The sequence below is a fragment of the Symphalangus syndactylus genome, chromosome 7 (genome assembly GCF_028878055.3).
Source record: "Symphalangus syndactylus isolate Jambi chromosome 7, NHGRI_mSymSyn1-v2.1_pri, whole genome shotgun sequence".
NCBI classification, from domain to species: domain Eukaryota; kingdom Metazoa; phylum Chordata; class Mammalia; order Primates; family Hylobatidae; genus Symphalangus; species Symphalangus syndactylus.
In genome coordinates, this window is record NC_072429.2 from 55,108,173 (window position 1) to 55,126,818 (window position 18,646).

General features: G+C 39.1%; 1 protein-coding gene across 4 annotated transcripts in view; it reads right to left on the reverse strand.

The window, feature by feature from the left end:
• The window catches only part of NKAIN3 (sodium/potassium transporting ATPase interacting 3), a 1,176,366-nt gene that overhangs the window by 89,379 nt on the left and 1,068,341 nt on the right, over nucleotides 1-18,646 (reverse strand). The window lies entirely within an intron of this gene.

Below are 18,646 nucleotides of genomic sequence, written 5' to 3' on the forward strand. Positions count from 1 at the left end.
ATGGGTTAACTTTGGTTGATTTTACATGAAACCAAACATTTGAAAGATATTAAAAATAGCTATGGATATTTCAGAATGCATACTGCTTCCTTCACTGGGGAGAGAGAAATAATATGACAGGACAAGACTTTTCTAGTCACTCTGTTGAACTGATACAGCGGTTTTCATCAGGCAGGCAGTGTTCCAACCCTCATAGCAAGCCTGATTCAGCATACCCTCTTGTCCTAAGTCAGGAAGACAAACAACGGAATGTCCAGATATGTAACATGTGGTTACTAATTTGGGAAACTTTCAAGTCCATCTTCTAAGGGGTTGAGGGCTCAGATTTGTCCAAGGGTTCACCCTCAGTTTTGGATTGGACAGCAATATGGTTTGGCTCTGTTTCCCCACCCAAATCTCACCTTGAATTGTAATAATCCCCATGTGTCAAGGGTGGGACCAGGTGGAGATAATTGAATCATGGGGGTGGTTTCCCTCACGCCATTCTCATGATAGTGAGCGAGTTCCCATGATATCTGGTGGTTTTATCAGGGACTTCCTCCTTCTCTTGGCACTCATTCTGTCTCCCACTACCCTGTGAAAATGTGCCTTCTGCCATGATTGTAAATTTCCTGAGGCTGCTCCAACCTTGATGAACTGTGAGTCAATTAAGCCTCTTTCCTTTATAAATTACCCAGTCTTGGGTATTTCTTTATAGCAGCGTGAGAACAGATTAATACAGGCAGCATATTTATCCTTCCTTATTCTAGAGGGCTTATCAAGAAACTCTGAGACTAAAGAAGAGGCAGCAGGTGGACAGTTTCATCTCCCCATGCTTTGTGGCCACATTTCTTTTTCTATGGCTCCCGAGAGGGCCTTTTGGTGCAACTGTCACCCAGGCCTATCTGTGCTGTCTTGTGTGCCCAGCAGAACAGAAGTCTAGGCTCTTAGGATCCTCAGGGGAATAAGTCTTAGGAGAGATGGTTCTCTTATTTATTTGGATCACTCTGTGGAGAGTGTGACTCCCAGTAATACCTAATCTGTTTGTTCTTAATCAAGCTGCTCCTACTGTTCCTTCAGGAATCCAGAATTAGAGCTGCATCTTTTATGGAAGTGTCCTGTGCCAAGTGAAGTCTGAAGTTATGTGAAGACATTTGGTTCACTCTCCTAAGAGTCCCACCGGCACCCTGGACTCCAAATGAATCAATGAATATGGAAATAAGTTGTTTTTGCCACGATGACCATAAAAATGCACAACAGCAACAGCATCACATTTATTCAAGCTCTGGGGATTTACTGTCCTTATGTGTATGGGAAGCACTTGTGGAGACAGCTTCAAAATGAAAAACAAATGATTTGCTGGCCTCTATCAAGAAAGATTAGACTTTCAATGACATGCTTCTGTGATGCAGACACTCTGCACACACCAGCTCAGCAACATCATGGAGGACATCAATGTTACCCTGACTCACAAAGAACCTTGTTCTAAGATAATGCATTTCTGGTGGCAAGTCATTAAGGAATAAGAACATTGCCTAAGATTTTTTTGTAAAGGAGCCTATTTAAGTAGATCATTTCATGAAGGACTTTTCTAAGTGTACCTTGTCAAATTCAATAATTCTCCGATGGTATTATGTGACTAGTTTGATAGGGTCATTATATCTTAGTGTTATGAGGTCATTTGAAGAAAAATACTTCTATCAAGGAAAAATTCCATCTAATCTTTACCCGTTTACAATCCAAAATGTAAACTAAAAGAGAATTCATAAATGTGTCACATGACTACTAGTATATTTTGAGGATAGAGAGTGGTTTTTGTCGTGTCAGAATGTGACAGGTAAGGTCTTGGGTTGGGTTGAGTATACATGTCTTTGTGGCTATGGGGACTTATAAATTATCTAGGTTACTCTGAGCTCTGCCTCCTCCATGCCTGATCATTTAAATGCAGTCAGACCCAAGAAACTGGAGTAAAAATTGGGCTTGGGCAGGAGCTCTTGGCCTGTATCTATTCAGGCTGACCTCAGACTTGCTTATTCAACCTCTGTCCCACATTCCCATCTTGAGCTATTGACTTCAACCTCTAGCTACTTAAAACTCTCGTTCTTACCACTCATTTTGAATCTGGCTTTTGGCTTACTAGAGCATTTGGACTCTTTTTGTGCTCCTTCCATTTTGGGGCACCCTCAGTATTTCAGAAAACATATTTGTGCCACTGGATCCTTAAATACAGATTTCCACAGAACCATATAACCCAGCAGTAGATGTTCATCTCCAGGTTGTATGCACTGAGAGCTGAGGTCCCCAGAGCAGTCACTGGGAGGCAGTGGATGGCAGAGCAGCTGTGCTCTGATCCCCATCCTTAGGCAGTCAGGCACCACCCTCTGGGCATACAGACTGGCATGTCCACCCCCTGCCTGTCTGCTTCTCACTGAGCAGCTGACTTAGCCAACAAGGAGCTATCGAGGGTATGTTTTTACAAATGGCAATGTCTGGAGCTCTTTCTGTTGCAGGTGCTGCTCCTGCCATCCAGTGAGTCATGGTAAACTCAGTAGACTGTTCAGCCCCTCGATGCAGATAAAGCCACATGTAGAAATATGGAGTTTATAGTTCTCAGGAGAATCTAAGAGAAAGACAGGCGTTCCTCTATCCATATGTGTCTGTGGAAGTTGAGAGGAGATGTTTCGTAGTAGGGAAACCTGCTTTTCTGTAATTGAATGGTGTTTCATGGCCTTCCTAACCTGCGGGACGTATATAAAAGTCCTACCTAGTGAAATGTGGCAGATGCTGTGATCTATATGGCTGAATCAGCAGATGGAGTCCACGACACCTAATTCCACTGCCTTGCACAAGAGTCAAAATTAGACTGATGATGCTATAGGCCCAGCTCTGAGAAGGCCCCAGGATGTTATGTGTGAGAAACTGGCCACAGTATCAGCTTTTTCTCTCTCTCTCTCTTCTTTTTTCTTAAGATAGAGTGTCTTGCTGTGTTTTCCAGGCTAACCTTGAACTCCTGGACTCAAGCGACCCTCCTGCCTCAGCTTCCCAAGTGGGAAGTAGTTCATTTTGGAGGCCCACACCACTGCTCCCAGTTCAGTACCATCTTTTGTAACTGATAGACCTTTGAGTGAAGCCCATTGTGTAGCCTAGGACCTGCTCTTCCTCCGTCATTGCTGCAACACATCACAGACCATCCACTCCAGGATCAAGGGTGGGAGAGGATCTCATGTCATTGACTACTGAGCCTCCCCTATGGTCTTGGCAAAATGGACACTGAGTATCACCACTTTTCCTGTATTGTGCTCCTATATCCTCCTTGGATTTGACATTTTGTGTCTCCTCTCTCCTGACTACTGGAAAGAATTCACCTCTATTCTCAGGATCATTACTGTTCTTGGGTGGCAGGGATTCAAGGGGTTCCACCTGACACTTGGGGGATCAACATGAGGCCACTCTTGCCAACAGTGTTTCTTTGATATACCCAGGTCTCAGGATGGGTTTCAGCCTTGTTCCTGGGATCCAACACTCACCTCACAGTTGATGGTTATGGCGGTCAAGAGTCCATCTTTGCGGTCAGAGAGATCTCAGTTTAACTTTTACCTTTGCCACTACTATTAGAGTGGGCCTTGGGTAAGGTATTTAACCTCACTGAGCCTCAGTTTGTAATCTGTCAAATGTATATAATCTACCACTTCATCAATTATTGTGAAGATTATCAAGATAATGGATATCTAGTGCTTAGCACAGGGTTTTGTTGGATACTATTTTGAACACTGTATGTCCATTAATTCACTAAGTTCTTCTATCTCCAAGTGCTAAGTTGTATTGTTGATTTTATTCTATGTATGAGAAAATTGAGGCACAGAGGTTAATTAACTTGTCCCCAAACCACTTAGGTAGGGACGCTCTGGCTTTGGAGCCCATGATGTTAACCTCTCTGCTTACTGCTGATCAATATGCAGTTCTCCTTTCACAATCCAAAGCTGCGTTTACGTAGCAAAGTAGTGGCAAGGTCTTTTATACTGTAATCCCCAGGATGATGGTGTAATTCTTCAGAGTAATCCTTTCTTAGAATTAAGTGCTATCCATCTCCACACGTTGCTCACCATATGCTATGTACTTTCTAAATGGTGGCTTAAGCTTTTAAAAGCATTTTTCTCCAGCACGAGAATTACAAGATTTGAGTCAAAAGCACAACATAGCTCCGGGATGCTTGTGTCTAATAATCTAGAGTTCTTAGACTTTACCTTTGGCCTTATTGTAACTTTTTCAATTCAATGAGCAAGAACCATCATTTTTTTCATAATAATATGTTGAAATCAACAGAAATGAGAACTTTTTTCATGAGTGGTACCCATTTTCTTTATTGCTTTTTTTTTTTTTAATTTCAGTAGCTTTAGGGGTATAAGTGGTTTTGGCTACATGGATGAATTACATGATAGTGAAGTCTGAAATTTTAGTGTACCTGTCACCTGAGTAATGTACATTGTACTCAATATGTAATTTTAAAAATTATTTTATTTTTTTTGTGGGTATATTGAAGGTGTATATGTTTGTGGGGTACAAGAGATATTTTGATACAGGCATGGAATGTATAATAATCCCATCATGTAAAATGGGGTATCCATCCCTTCAAGCATTTTATCCTTTGCGTTACAAACAATCCAAATTATACTGTTTTAGTTATTTAAAATGTACAATTAAGTTATTATAGACTATAGTCACCCTGTTATGCTATTAAATACTAGGTCTTATTCATTCTTTCTAACTTCTTTTTTTATACCTATTAACCACCCCCAGCTCCCCTAACCCCTCCCGCTACCCTTCCCAGCTTCTGGTAACCATCCTTCTACTGTCTATCTCCGTGAGTTTGATTTTTAGATCCCACATATAGGTAAGAACATATGATGTTTGTCTTTCTGTGCCTGGCTTATTTCACTTAGCATAATGTCCTCCAGTTCCATCCATGTTGTTGCAAATGACAAGATCTCAGGATCTCGTTCTTCTTTTATGGCCGAACAGTACTCCATTGTGTATACGTACCACATTTTCTTTATCCATTCATCTGTTGATGGACATTTATGTTGCTTCCAAATTTTGGGTATTGTAAACAGTGCTGAAACAAACATGGGAGTGCAGATATCTCTATGATATACCCATTTCCTTTCTTTTGGATATTTACCCAGCAGTGCGATTGCTGGATTTTATGGAAGCTCTCTTTTCAGTTTTTTGAGGAACCTCCAAACTGTTCTCCATAGTTGCTGTACTAATTTACATTCCCACCAAGAGTATACAAGGGTTACGTTTTCTCCAAATCCTTGCCAGCATTTGTTATTACTATTCTTTTGGATATAAGCCATTTTAACTGGGTTGAGATGATATTCGATTGTAGTTTTGATTTGCATTTCAATGATGTTGAGCACTTTTTCATATGTCTGCCGTTTGTATGTTTTCTTTTAAGAAATGTGTATTCAGATATTTTGCCCATTTTCTAACTAGATTATTGGAGTATTTCCTACAGAGTTGCTTGAGCTCCTTATATATTCTAGTTAGTAATCCCTTGACAGAAGGGTAGTTTGCAAATATTTTCTCCCATTCTGTGCATCATCTCTTCACCTTGTTGTTTCATTTGCTATGGAGAAGGTTTTTAACTTTATGTGATCCCATTTGTCCATTTTTGCTTTGGGTGCCTGTGCTTGTGGGGTATTACTCAAGAAACTTTTGCCCAGACTGATGTCCTGGGGAGTTTTCCTAAAGTTTTCTTGTAGTAGTTTCATAGTTTGAGACAATATGTAGTTTTTTTAAAATCCTCTTATCCTCTTTCCACCCTCTGAGTCTCCAATATCCACTATACCACTCTGTATTCCTTTGTGTACCCATAGCTTAGCTCCCACTTATAAGTGAGAACACATGATATTTGGTTTTTCACTCCTGAATTACTTTGAATAATGGTCTCAAGTTCCATCCAAGTAGCTGCAGAAGATATTATTTCATTCTTTTTTATGGCTGGGTAGTATTCCCTGGTGTGAATATACCTAATTTTCTTTATCCACTCTTCAGTTGATGGACACTTAGGTTGGTTTCATATCTTTGCAATTGTGAATTATGCTGCGATAAAAATATGCACTCTTGTGTCTTTTTGATCAAATGATTTTTTCCTTTGATTCCCATTTTCTTATTGCCCAAACTAAGAGTTCTGAGATGTCTTTGGAACAGCTCCAGAACTATATTAACATAATATTTCCCTTCAAATACTTGCATCTGGTTTTGGTCCAGGAGATTCATTATTTTTGGAGTGTAACTGATTGCTAAATGCTTTGATGAAATTCAGGTGCACTTGAATTTGCACATTGAGGTGCGTGTGTCTTAGCTTCTTTTGTGTTGCTGTAAGATAATACCGAAGACTAGGTAGTTTATAAAGAAAATATATTAATTTGGCTCACAATTCTGATGGCTGGAATGCTCAGAGTTGGGCATCTGCATCTGGTGGGGGTCTTAGGCTGCGTCAACTTGTGTCAGAAAGCAGAGGGAAGCTGGCATGTGCAAATCGATCACATGGAGGGAGAATGAAACCAACGAAACCAGACTCTAACAATCTGTTCTCTCAGAAACTAATCTATTACCATGAGAGTGAGAAGTCACTTACTCCCAAGGGAGAGCATTAGTCTATTCATGAGGGATCTGCCCCACTGATTCAAACACCTTCCACTAGGACTCACCTCCCAGTATTGCCATATTGAGGAACAAATTTCAACATGAGTTTTGGCAGGGACAAAACAAACCATAGCAACTTGGATCATAGCACACTTGAATCCCAGCATAGCCTAGTAACTATGTCCAAAAGTGAAGTTAGGTTAACTCATTAGAGCTTACTCTTAGAGTGTCTATGTTGACTTTTACGGGTTCTAACATATTTGTTACTTAGAGTACTTAAATAATATGTTTAATGGTCTGTTCCATTTTGGGGTGGGGAAGGGATGTTGTGGAGTTTTCTGCTTTATTATCTTTGGAATTCACCTTTTAGGAAAAAATTAAAAACTACCCTGGGAGTAATCTTTTTCTCTGCCATTGATGAAAGCCACTTGTGTGATTTCTGGAAGAGAGGGATGAGCTCTGTGTTGTATGAGCCACACTCAAGCTGTTATGATGTAAATATTTCAAGTAGGATGTGTTACCAGTGCTGGTGACTGAGGCTGGGCTGTGGGTGCTCACAGGAGCAGCTGTGTTTCCATGGTGACAGAGCTGGCTCTTAGCAGCCTTGTTTGTGCCAGAGCCAGCCCCTTTGGGGAAGACATCTCAAGCCCAACTGCCAACATCCATCAAGTGAAGCATGTTCATATTTAACCAAATTCCAGAAAGGTATTCTGGAAGGAATTTCAGAGGTTGGAATATTATTATTCAAAAAGGATATTTGGGCTGAAAGAAAGTAGTTTAAAAAACCAGTGACATTTCTAGGTGTTCTAAAGATCTAACTTATAGTTTCTTTAAAAAAAAAATCCTTGCAGACATACCGTATTCCACAAAAATCCTAAAATAGAAAATAGATTTTTTGTAGCCATGAGTGAAAATAAATGGCACATCTGCTTCTATTTCAGGTGTTTAAAAATGCAAGTTATTGCTGGGCACAGTGGTTTGTACCTATAATCCCAGCTACTCAGGAGGCTGAGGCAGGAGAATATCTTGAACCTGGGAGGCAGAGGTTGTGATGAGCTGAGATTGCACCATTGCACTCCAACCTGGGCAACAAGGGCAAAACTCCATCTCAAAAAAAAAAAGAAAAAAATTCTCTAAAATCTATTCCAGAAAATAGAAGCAGAGGGTATGCGATCTAACTCGTTTCAGGAGGCCAGCATTATCCTAATACAAAAGCCAGACAAAGACATTACAAGAGAAAAAAACTGCAGGCCATAGACACAAAAACTTCAACAAAATATTAGTAAATTGAACTCAACAATGTATAAAAAGAGTTATGCATCATGACTAAGTGAGATTTATCCCAGTTATAGAAGGCTAGTTTACTCTTCTAATATCAACTAATGTAATTCATCACATCAGCATGCTAGAGAAGAAAAATCACAGGATCATAGGTACACAGGAAGCATTTGACAAAATCCAATACCCACTTATAATTACAAACTTTCAGCAAACTAGAAATGAGAAGAAACTAGGAATTGAATACAAATATTAGAGAAAAGAAAGATCTAAAATTAATAATCTAAGTTTCAACTTTAGGAAACTAGAAAAAGAAGAGCAATTTAAGTCCAAAGTAAGTAGAAGAAAAGAAATAATAAAAATTAGTGCAAAAATCAATGAACTTGGAAACAAAATCAACTTGGTAAAAATTATCTACAAAAAACCTACAGTTAACATCATATTTGATGACAGCCTATAAGTTTTTCTGCTAAGATCAAGAACAAGGCAAGGATATTCCTCTTACCACTTCTATTCAACATCGTACTTAAATTCTTAGCTAATGTAATATGACAACAAAAATAAATGAGAGGTATTAGGAACACAGAAATGAAACTGTCTTTTTTCACAGATGACACGATCATCTATGTAGAAAATCTGAAAAAAAAAAAAAAAAAACAAAAACAAAAACAAAAAAAAACCCCATAAAACTCCTGGAACTAATAATTATTCCAAGGTTGCAGATAAGAGGTTAACATACAAAAGTCAATCACTTTCCTATATACTAGCAATGAATAAGTGGCATTTGCAATTAAAACCACAATACCATTTACATTAGAACCCCATAAAATGAAATACTTAGGTGTAAATCTAACAAAATATGCACAAGATGTTTTTGAGGAAAATTACAAAGCTCTGATGAAAGAAATCAAAAGACTAAATAATAGAAGACACACCTCATGTTTATGGATAGGGAGACTCAATATCATCACCATGTCAGTCTTTCCCAGCTTAATCTATAGATTCAACAAAATTCCAATCAAAATCCCAGAAAGTTATCTTGTGGATGCCAACCAACCAAATCTAAAGTTTATGTGGAGAGCAATACGTCCTAGAATAGCCAACACTATATGAAGAGGAACAAAGTTGGCAGACTGTTACTACCAAACTTCAAGACTTAGTATAAGGCTTTAGTAATAAAGTAATACAGTAATAGAGAGAGTGGTATTGGCACAGAAATAGAGAAATAGTTCAATGGAACAGAATAGAGGGCCCAGAAACAGTCCTACACAAGTATAGTCAACTGATCTTTGACAAAGGAGCAAAGGTAACATAATGGAGCAAAGATAGTCTTCAACAAATGATCCCGGAAAAATAGGACTTCCATATGCAAAAAAAATGAATACACTCCTTAAAAATTAATTCAAAATGCACTATAGACTTAAATGTAAAACACAAAACTATAAAATTCCTTGAATATGTGAAAAAATATCTAGGTGATCTTGGGTATGGCAATATCTTTTTAAATACAACACCAGGCTGGGCATGGTGGCTCATGCCTGTAATCTCAGCACTCTAGGAAACTGAGGTGGGCAGATCACTTAAGGCAAAGAGTTCAAGACCAGCTTGGCCAATATGGTGAAATCCTGTCTCTACTAAAAATACAAAAATTATCCAGACAGGGTGATGGATACCTATAATGCTAGCTACTAGGGAGATTGAGGCAGGAGAATCACTGAGCCTGGGAGGTGGAGGTTGCATTGAGCAAAGATCGTGTCATTGTACTCCAGCCTGGGTGACAGAGCAAGCCTCCATCTCAAAAAAACTAAAAAATTAAATAATAAATAAACACCAAAAACATGTTCCATGAAAGAAATAATTTATAAGCTGAAATTAATTAAAATTAAAAAGTTCTGCTCTGAGACAGTTTCAAGAGAAGGAGAAGAAAAGTCACACTTTGGGAAAAAACATTTGCAAAAGACGCATCTGATAAAGGACTGTTATCCTAAATATACAAATAACTCTTAAAACTCAGCTATAAGAAAATGAATAACTCTATTAAAAAAAGGCTCAAAGATCTGCATAGACAGCTCACCAAACAAGATATACAGAGGTAAGTAGGCAAATACAAGATGCTCAACATCATATGTCACTAAGGAATTGCAAATTAAAACAACGATGGGATACCACTACACACCTATTAGAATGGCCAAATTCCAAAAACGCTGACAAGGCCAAATTCTGGTGAGGATGTGTTGAGGATTCTGAGTTCAACAGAAACTTTAATTTATTCCTGGTGGGAATACAAAATGGTCCAGATGCTATGGAAGACAGTTTGGCAGTTTCTTAGAAAACTAAACATATTCTTACCATGTGATCCAGCAATCACACCTTTTGGTATTCATGCAAAAGAGTTTAAAACATGTTTGCACAAAAATCTGAACATGGATGTTTATAGCAGCTTTATCTATAACTGCCAAAATTTGGAAGCAAGCAAGATGTCCTTCATCAGGTGAATGGATAAACTGTGGTATAGCTAGACAATGAAATATTCATCTAAAAAGAAACCAGCTATCAAGACTATTGCTGGGTTCTCTATTCTATTCTATTGAGGGATGTGCTATATGTCTATTCTTTTGCCAGTACCACACACCTTTTATCACTGTAGTTTTACACCAAATCTTGGAGTTGAGTAGTAAAAAGACATGGAGGAAACTTTAGTGCACGTTACTAAGTGAAAGGAGCCAGTCTAAAAAGGCTACTTACTGATTTCAACTACGTAACATTCTGGAAAAGGCAAAAATATGAGTATAGTAAAAGAATCAGTGATTGTCAGGGACTATAGGGAGGAACAGATGAATAGGTGGAAGACAGGGGATTTTTAGGGCAATGAAACTATTCCGTATGATACTATAATGATGGATGGAGGTCATTATACATTAGTCCAAATCCGTAGAATGTACAATGTCAAGAGCGAACCCTAATGTAAATGCCAAGAGTGAACCCTAATGTAAAATGATGGGCTTTTGGTAATGATGATGTTCAATGTATTACACTTGTAATAAATATACCACTCTGATGCAGAATTTTTATTAATTAAAAATTCTATTTTTTTAGAGCATTTTTAGGGTCACAGCAAAATTGAGCAGAAAGTACAGAGAGTTTCCATAAATCCCTTAGTATGGGATACTGATGGTGGGGAAAGCTGTGCATATGTTGGGGATGGGTATATGGCATGTAAATTAAATATACAGAAATGATTTTCTATGTGCTCTTTAATCAAATTTAAAATTAACCATGTAGTTTCAGCACCTGTACCCTTGGCCATGCCCACCCTCCTCCAGTATTTAGTAGATTTTGGACTCTGTTAGTTGACAAGTAGGATAAAGTTATGTGGAACAGGAATCTTCTATCTGGATTCCCCGTAGGGGAGATGCCTAAACCATCTGTGTCCTGTGTTGTCTTTGTCATAAAACAGAGGAATCTGGAGGAGGATGTAAGTGTGCACAAAGCTGTGAGTAAATTTTTAAAATTCCATTTTTTAAGGGAAAAAGATCAATCTACTTAAAGTGCAATTTTGAAGAAATCGTCTCAATTTAACTGTGGTCCTCTATCTCTTCTCATCCCACACTTCATTGTAAAAAGATGTAAGCCCCTTCACTTCATGCTAAGTTTTGGGCCCAGACTTGGCAGGAGGATGGGATGCTAGGTTTCAAATGAAATCTTTTTGTTGTGTAGGTAACTGTGGCACTTTTGAGAAAGGATCTGTCTTCTGTTAAGTCATCTGATTTGAGGCATTGGAAGATATCAAACCCTTGTGTGAATTCCAGCCAGTCCCCTGGCTTCACTGAGAGATGGGTTTGGCATGGTAGTAAAGCGTCCAGACAGTTTGGAGTCATATCCCAGTGTTACTGCTTATTGCATGTGTTTCCTTGGCCAAGTTTTTCCCTCTCTCTCTGCCTCTTTGTTTCCACATCTAAAAGTAAGATAAATAATAATAATAACACCTAGCTCATGCATGAAATTTATGTTTAGATTAGATGAATTATAAATAAATTGGTTAATGTCTAGCATGTGGTATTACATGCTCATCTTAATGTAGGGACTGGTGATTTCTGACTCGGAGGAGGCTGTAAAGTTTAAGCAGCTTCTGCCACCTCTTCATTGCTTCCTAATAAGGTGATCTCAGAAGATGGACCCAAGGCTAAGGGCAGCCTAATATGGAGGACTTGGAATGGAGGCACTTAAGGTATGAATGCAGACGTGCACAAGACTATGGCCAGTTGAGGGGGTGGGAGTCAGGTTCTGAGTCCTTGGCTGCAACTCTCTTCAGACGCTGCAATACGTTCTCTGTGTATGATACTGCAATCCTCTGGGGGATGGATTTCACCTGAAACCAAAATGTACTCCCATGAAAGGCTGCTGACCTTCCTGGGGAACAGTCCCTCTGTTAGGTGGGAGCATGGGCCTAAGCAGACAGGATGGGGCTATTCACAGGGGCAAGCCAAACACCAAGCTCCCACATTTGGACATACCTATAGACAGCTGTGCTCATGCATGCCTCCTGTTCAACAAAAATACAACAGCATAATGCAACAACAAAAACACAACAGTACAACACAGCAGCAACAAAAACACAACAGCTAAAGAGCTTCTGCACAGCAAAAGAAACTACCATCAGAGTGAACAGGCAACCTACAGAATGGGAGAAAATTTTTGCAATCTACTCATCTGACAAAGGGCTAATATCCAGAATCTACAACAACCTCAAACAAATTTACAAGGAAAAAAGCAAACAACCCCATCAAAAAGTAGATGAAGGATATGAACAGACACTTCTCAAAAGAAGACATTTATGCAGCCAAAAGACACATCAAAAAATGCTCATCATCACTGGCCATCAGAGAAATGCAAATCAAAACCACAATGAGATACCATCTCACACCAGTTAGAATGGACGTCATTAAAAAGTCAGGAAACAACAGGTGCTGGAGAGGATGTGGAGAAGTAGGAACACTTTTACACTGTTGGTGGGACTGTAAACTGGTTCAACCATTGTGGAAGTCAGTGTGGTGATTCCTCAGGGATCTAGAACTAGAAATACCATTTGACCCAGCCATCCCATTACTGGATATATACCCAAAGGATTATAAAACATGCTGCTATAAAGACACATGCACAGATATGTTTATTGCGGCACTATTCACAATAGCAAAGACTTGGAACCAAGCCAAATGTCCAACAATGATAGACTGGATTAAGAAAATGTGGCACATATACACCATGGAATACTATGCAGCCATAAAAAATGATGAGTTCATGTCTTTGTAGGGACACGGATGAAGCTGGAAACCATCATTCTCAGCAAACTATCGCAAGGACAAAAAACCAAACGCCGCGTGTTCTCACTCATAGGTGGGAATTGAACAATGAGAACACAGGACACAGGAAGGGGAACATCACACACCAGTGCCTGTTGTAGGGTAGGAGGAGGTGGGATGGATAGCATTAGGAGGTATACCTAGTGTTAAATGAAGAGTTAATGGGTGCAGCACACCAACATGGCACATGTATACACATGTAACAAACCTGCACGTTGTGCACATGTACCCTAAAACTTAAAGTATAATAATAATAATAATAATAAACACAACAGCAGAACACAACAACAGTAAATCTCTCTTAGGGGGTAGAGGTATTTACTGAGGGTCCGAGAAGTTGAGGTGTTTCAGTGATTAATGTGTTTGCCAGTGGCTGCCAGCAAGACTCTTCTGTCATAGCAGCAAAATTACATACTTATGTTTTGCCTTCTCTGAGGGGACATAGTAATTGATAAGAAAAGGATTATTTGATTCAGTGGAGTATGGTCTTCATTGGGATTTTGTAAAAGGTCGAATTCTTCTTCGGAAAAAAAATTTGGAATTGTCAAAGCAATATATTCTCTTCAAACATCTAATCTATGTATTTCCTTACTAAAAAATCCTCTTAGTATTCTAAAACACCTGAAGAAAATGAGAAGATTGAAACAAAGCAAATTATTGCACATATTTTATTATTGGCTGAAATGCGAAGTCCCATATTTGATCTCTTTGTGTCTTTTTTTTTTTTTTTTTTGAGATGGAGTTTCACTCTTGTTGCACAGACTGGAGTGCAATGGCACAATCTCCACTCACCACAACCTCCACCTCTCAGGTTCAAGTGATTCTCCTGCATCAGTCTCCTGAGTAGGTGAGATTACAGGCATGTGCCACCATGCCCGGCTAATTTTGTATTTTTAGTAGAGACAGGGTTTCTTCATGCTGGTCAGGCTGGTCTTGAACTCCCAACCTCAGGGGATCTGCCCTCCTCAGCCTCCCAAAGTGCTGGGATTACAGGTGTGAGCCACTGCGCCTGGCCTGATGTCTTTGTATCTTTCTCTTTGTTGATACTATCAATTCATATGAAAATAAGCAGTCCATTTATTCATTAGGAAAATGAAGGAAACTGTGTTGTGAATATAAAAATATCAGATTTGGGTAGGACTGCATAACTTACAATTTTAGCATTACATAATTCAACCAGGAAATGAGGTGTCTGGCTCCAGGCCAAGATCCTATGTGTGACCTTTCATGTCAAACCATAGGAGGTTTTGAAGTCGTTATCTGGAAGGCTCATTGGGGAAGCTGCCCTCCCCACATCAGCTAGTGTACTGCCATCCCTGAAGGGAAGTGCAGTCAAGGACTCAGATCCTGACCCCCACTCCCCTCAACTCTACAGCTGACCCTGTCTTGTGTATCTGCATTTCTACCTTAAGTGCCTCCATTCTGAGGCCGCCTAATTGGGCTGCCCCTAGCTTTGGGTGCATCTGCTGAGAACACCTTATTGGGGGAGTCTTGAAGAAAATTTTCTTAATTTTGAATGGGTATTGTATTTTTTTCACTACTAGTCCTTTCCTCTTCCTCTCTGGGTCCATAAGATAGGAGGAGCCTTTGGTTCAGAGCTCCTTTGGTAGTGAGACCACCCTGGCCATGTGCAACACTGTGGGAGCTGGCACCTTCATCCTGGCCTGCACTACAACAATGAATAAAGGATTGCTGGTTACTTTCAGTTTGGTGCTTCCTAATTGACCCCTTTGATGCAGGGGAGCTTGGCTTTCACTCTCTCTCTCTCTCCTTTTTTTTTTTTTTTTGAGAGTTAAAAACCCCAAACTTTTATTGAAGATTTTTTCTTTATTTCTTCCAAACAAACAAACACGGGATACATGTGCAGAATGTGCAGGTTTGTTACATAGGTATACGTGTGCCATGATGGTTTGCCTCACCCATTGACCCATCGTCTAAGTTCCTTGCCTCACACCCCACCCCTCAATAGGCCCTGGTGTGTTGTTACTCTCTCTGTGTCCATGAGTTCTCAATTTTCAACTCACACTCATGAGTGAGAACATGGGGTGTTTGGTTTTCTGTTCCTGAGTTAGTTTGCTGAGGCTGATGGGTTCCAGCTCCATCTATGTCCCTGCAAAGGACACGATCTCATTCCTTTTTATGGCTGCATAGCATTCTATGGTGTATATTTACCACATTTTTTTTATCCAGTCTATCATTGATGGGCATTTTGTTTGTTTCCATGTCTTTGCTATTGTAAATAGTGCTGCAATAAACATACGTGTGCATGTGTCTTTATAGTAGAATGACTTATATTACTTTGGGTATATACCCAGTAATGGGATTGCTGGGTCAAATGGTATTTCTGATTCTAGATCATTGAGGAATCACCACGCTGTCTTCTACAATGGTTGCACTAATTTACATTCCCACCAAGAGGGTAAAAGCGTTCCTATTCCTCCACACCCTCACCAGCATCTATTGTTTCCTGACTTTTTGATAATCACCATTCTGACTGGTGTGAGATGGTGACTCACTGTGGTTTTGATTTGCTGATCAGCGATGTTGAACTTTTTTTATGTGTTTGTTGGCTGCATAAATGTCTTCTTTTGGGAAGTGTCTGTTCATATCCTTTGCCCACTTTTTGATGGGGTTGTTTTTTTCTTGTAAGTATGTTTAAGTTCCTTGTAAATTCTGGATATTAGACCCTTGTCAGATGGGTAGATTGCAAAAATTTTCTCCCGTTCTGTAGGTTGCCTGTTCACTCTAATGCTAGTTTCTTTTGCTGTACATTAACTCTTTAGTTTAATTAGATCCCATTTGTCAATTTTGGCTTTTGTTGCAATTGCTTTTGGTGTTTTTGTCATGAAGTCTTTTCCCATTCCTATGTCCTGAATGGCATTGCCTAGGCTTTCTTCTAGGGTTTTTATGGTTTTGAATTTTACGTCTAAGTCTTCAGACCATCTTGAGTTAATTTTTGTATAAGATGTAAGGGATGGGTCCAGTTTCAGCTTTCTACATAGGGCTAGCCGGTTTTCCAAGCACCATTTACTGAATAGGAGGAGATCCTTTCCCCACTGCTTGTTTTTGTCAAGTTTGTCGAAGATCAGATGGTTGTAGATTTGTGTTGTTATTTCTGAGGTCTCTGTTCTGCTCCGTTGGCCTATATGTCTGTTTTGGTACCAGCACTACGATGCTTTGGTTTCTGTAGCCTCATAGTATAGTTTGAAGTCAGGTAGCGTGATGCCTCCAGCTTTGTTCTTTTTGCTGAGGATTGTCTTGACTATATGAGACGTTTGATTCCATATGAAATTTAAAATAGTTTTTTTTTTTCTAATTCTGTGAAGAATGTCAATTGTGGTTTGATGGGAACAGCATCGAATCTATAGATTACTTTCAGTAGTATGGCCATTTTCACGATATTGATTCCTCCTATCCATGAGGATGGAATGTTTTTTCATTTGTTTGTGTCCTCTCTTATTTCCTTGAGCAGTGGTTTGTAGTTCTCCTTGAAGAGGTCCCTCACATCCCTTGTTAGCTGTATTCCTAGGTATTTTATTTTCTTTGTAGCCATTGTGAATGGGAGTTCACTCATGATTTGGTTCTCTGCTTGCCTATTGTTGGTGTAAAGAAATGCTTGTGATTTTTGCACATTAGTTTTGTATCCTGAGACTTTGTTGGAGTTGCTTATCAGTTCAAGGAGTTTTTGAGTTTTGGGGCTGTGATGATGGGGTTTTCTAAATATAAATGTTGTCTCCAAACAGAGACAACCTGACTTCCTCCCTTTCTATTTGAATATGCTTTATTTCTTTCTCTTGCCTAATTGCCCTGGCCAGAACTTCCAATACTATGCTGAATAGGAGTGGTGAGAGAAGGCATACTTGTCTTGTGCTGGTTTTCAAAGGGAATGCTTCCAGCGTTTGTCCATTCAATAGGATATTGGCTGTAGGTTTGTCATAAATAGCTCCTATTATTTTGAGATATATTCCATCAATACCTAGTTTATTGAGGGTTTTTACCATGAAGTGATGTTGAATTTTATCGAAGGCCTTTTCTGCATCTATTGAGATAATCATGTGGTTTTTGTCTTTGCTTCTGTTTATGTGATGGATTACATTTATTGATTTGCATATGTTGAATCAGCCTTGCATCCCAGGGATGAAGCCAACTTGATGGTGGTGGATAAGTTTTTTGATGTGCTGCTGGATTCAGTTTGCCAGTATTTTATTGAGGATTTTTGCACTGATGTTCATCAGGGATATTTGCCTGAAGTTTTCTTTTTTTTTGTCGTGTCTCTTCCCTGTTTTGGTATCAGCATGATGCTGGCTTCATAAAATGATTTAGGGAGGAGTGCCTCTTTTTCAATTGTTTGGAAAAGTTTCAGCTCCATTTTATATTTCTGGTAGAATTCAGCTATGAATCCATCTGGTCCTGGGGTTTTTTTTGGTTGGTAGGCTATTAATTACTGCTTCAATTTCAGGGCTTGTTAGTGGTCTATTCAGGGATTCAACTTCCTCTTGGTTTAGTCTTGGTAGGGTGTATGCGTCCAGGAATTTATCATTTCTTCTAGATTGTCTAGTTTATTTGTGTAGAGGTGTTTATAATATTATCTGATGGTAGTTTTTATTTCTTTGGGGTCTGTGGTGAAATCTCTTTATCATTTTTTCTTGTGTCTATTTGATTCTTCTCTCTCTTCTTTATTAGTCTAGCTAGTGGTTTATCTGTTTTGTTAGTTTTTTTCAAAAAACCAGGTCCTGGATTCGTTGATTTTTTGGAGGGTTTTTCGTGTCTCTATCTCCTTCAATTCTTCTCTGATCTTATTTATTATTGTCTGTTAGCTTTTGGTTTTGTTTGCTCTTGCCTTGCTAGCTCTTTTAATTGTGATGTCTAGGTGTCAATTTGAGATCTTTCTAGCTTTCTGATGTGGGCATTTAGTGCTATAAATTTCCCTGTTAACACTGCTTTAGCTGTAACCCAGAGATTCTGGCATATTGTCTCTTTGTTCTCGTTCATCTCAAAGAACTTCTTGATTTCTGCCTTAATTTCATTATTTACACAGGAGTCATTCAGGAGCAGCTTGTTCAGTTTCCATGTAATTGTGTGGTTTTGAGTGAGTTTCTTATTCCTGAGTTCTAATTTGATTACACCGTGGTCTGAGATACTGTTATGATTTCAGTTTCTTTACATTTGCTGAGGAGTGTTTTACTTCCAATTATATGGTCAATTTTAGAATAAGTGCCATGTGGTACTGAGAAGAATGTATATTCTGTTGTTTTGGGGTAGAGAGTTCTGCAGACATCTACTAGATCCATTTGATCCAAAGCTGAGTTCAAGTCCTGAATGTCTTTGTTAATTTTCTGTCTCTTTGATCTGTCTGATACTGACAGTGGGGTGTTAAA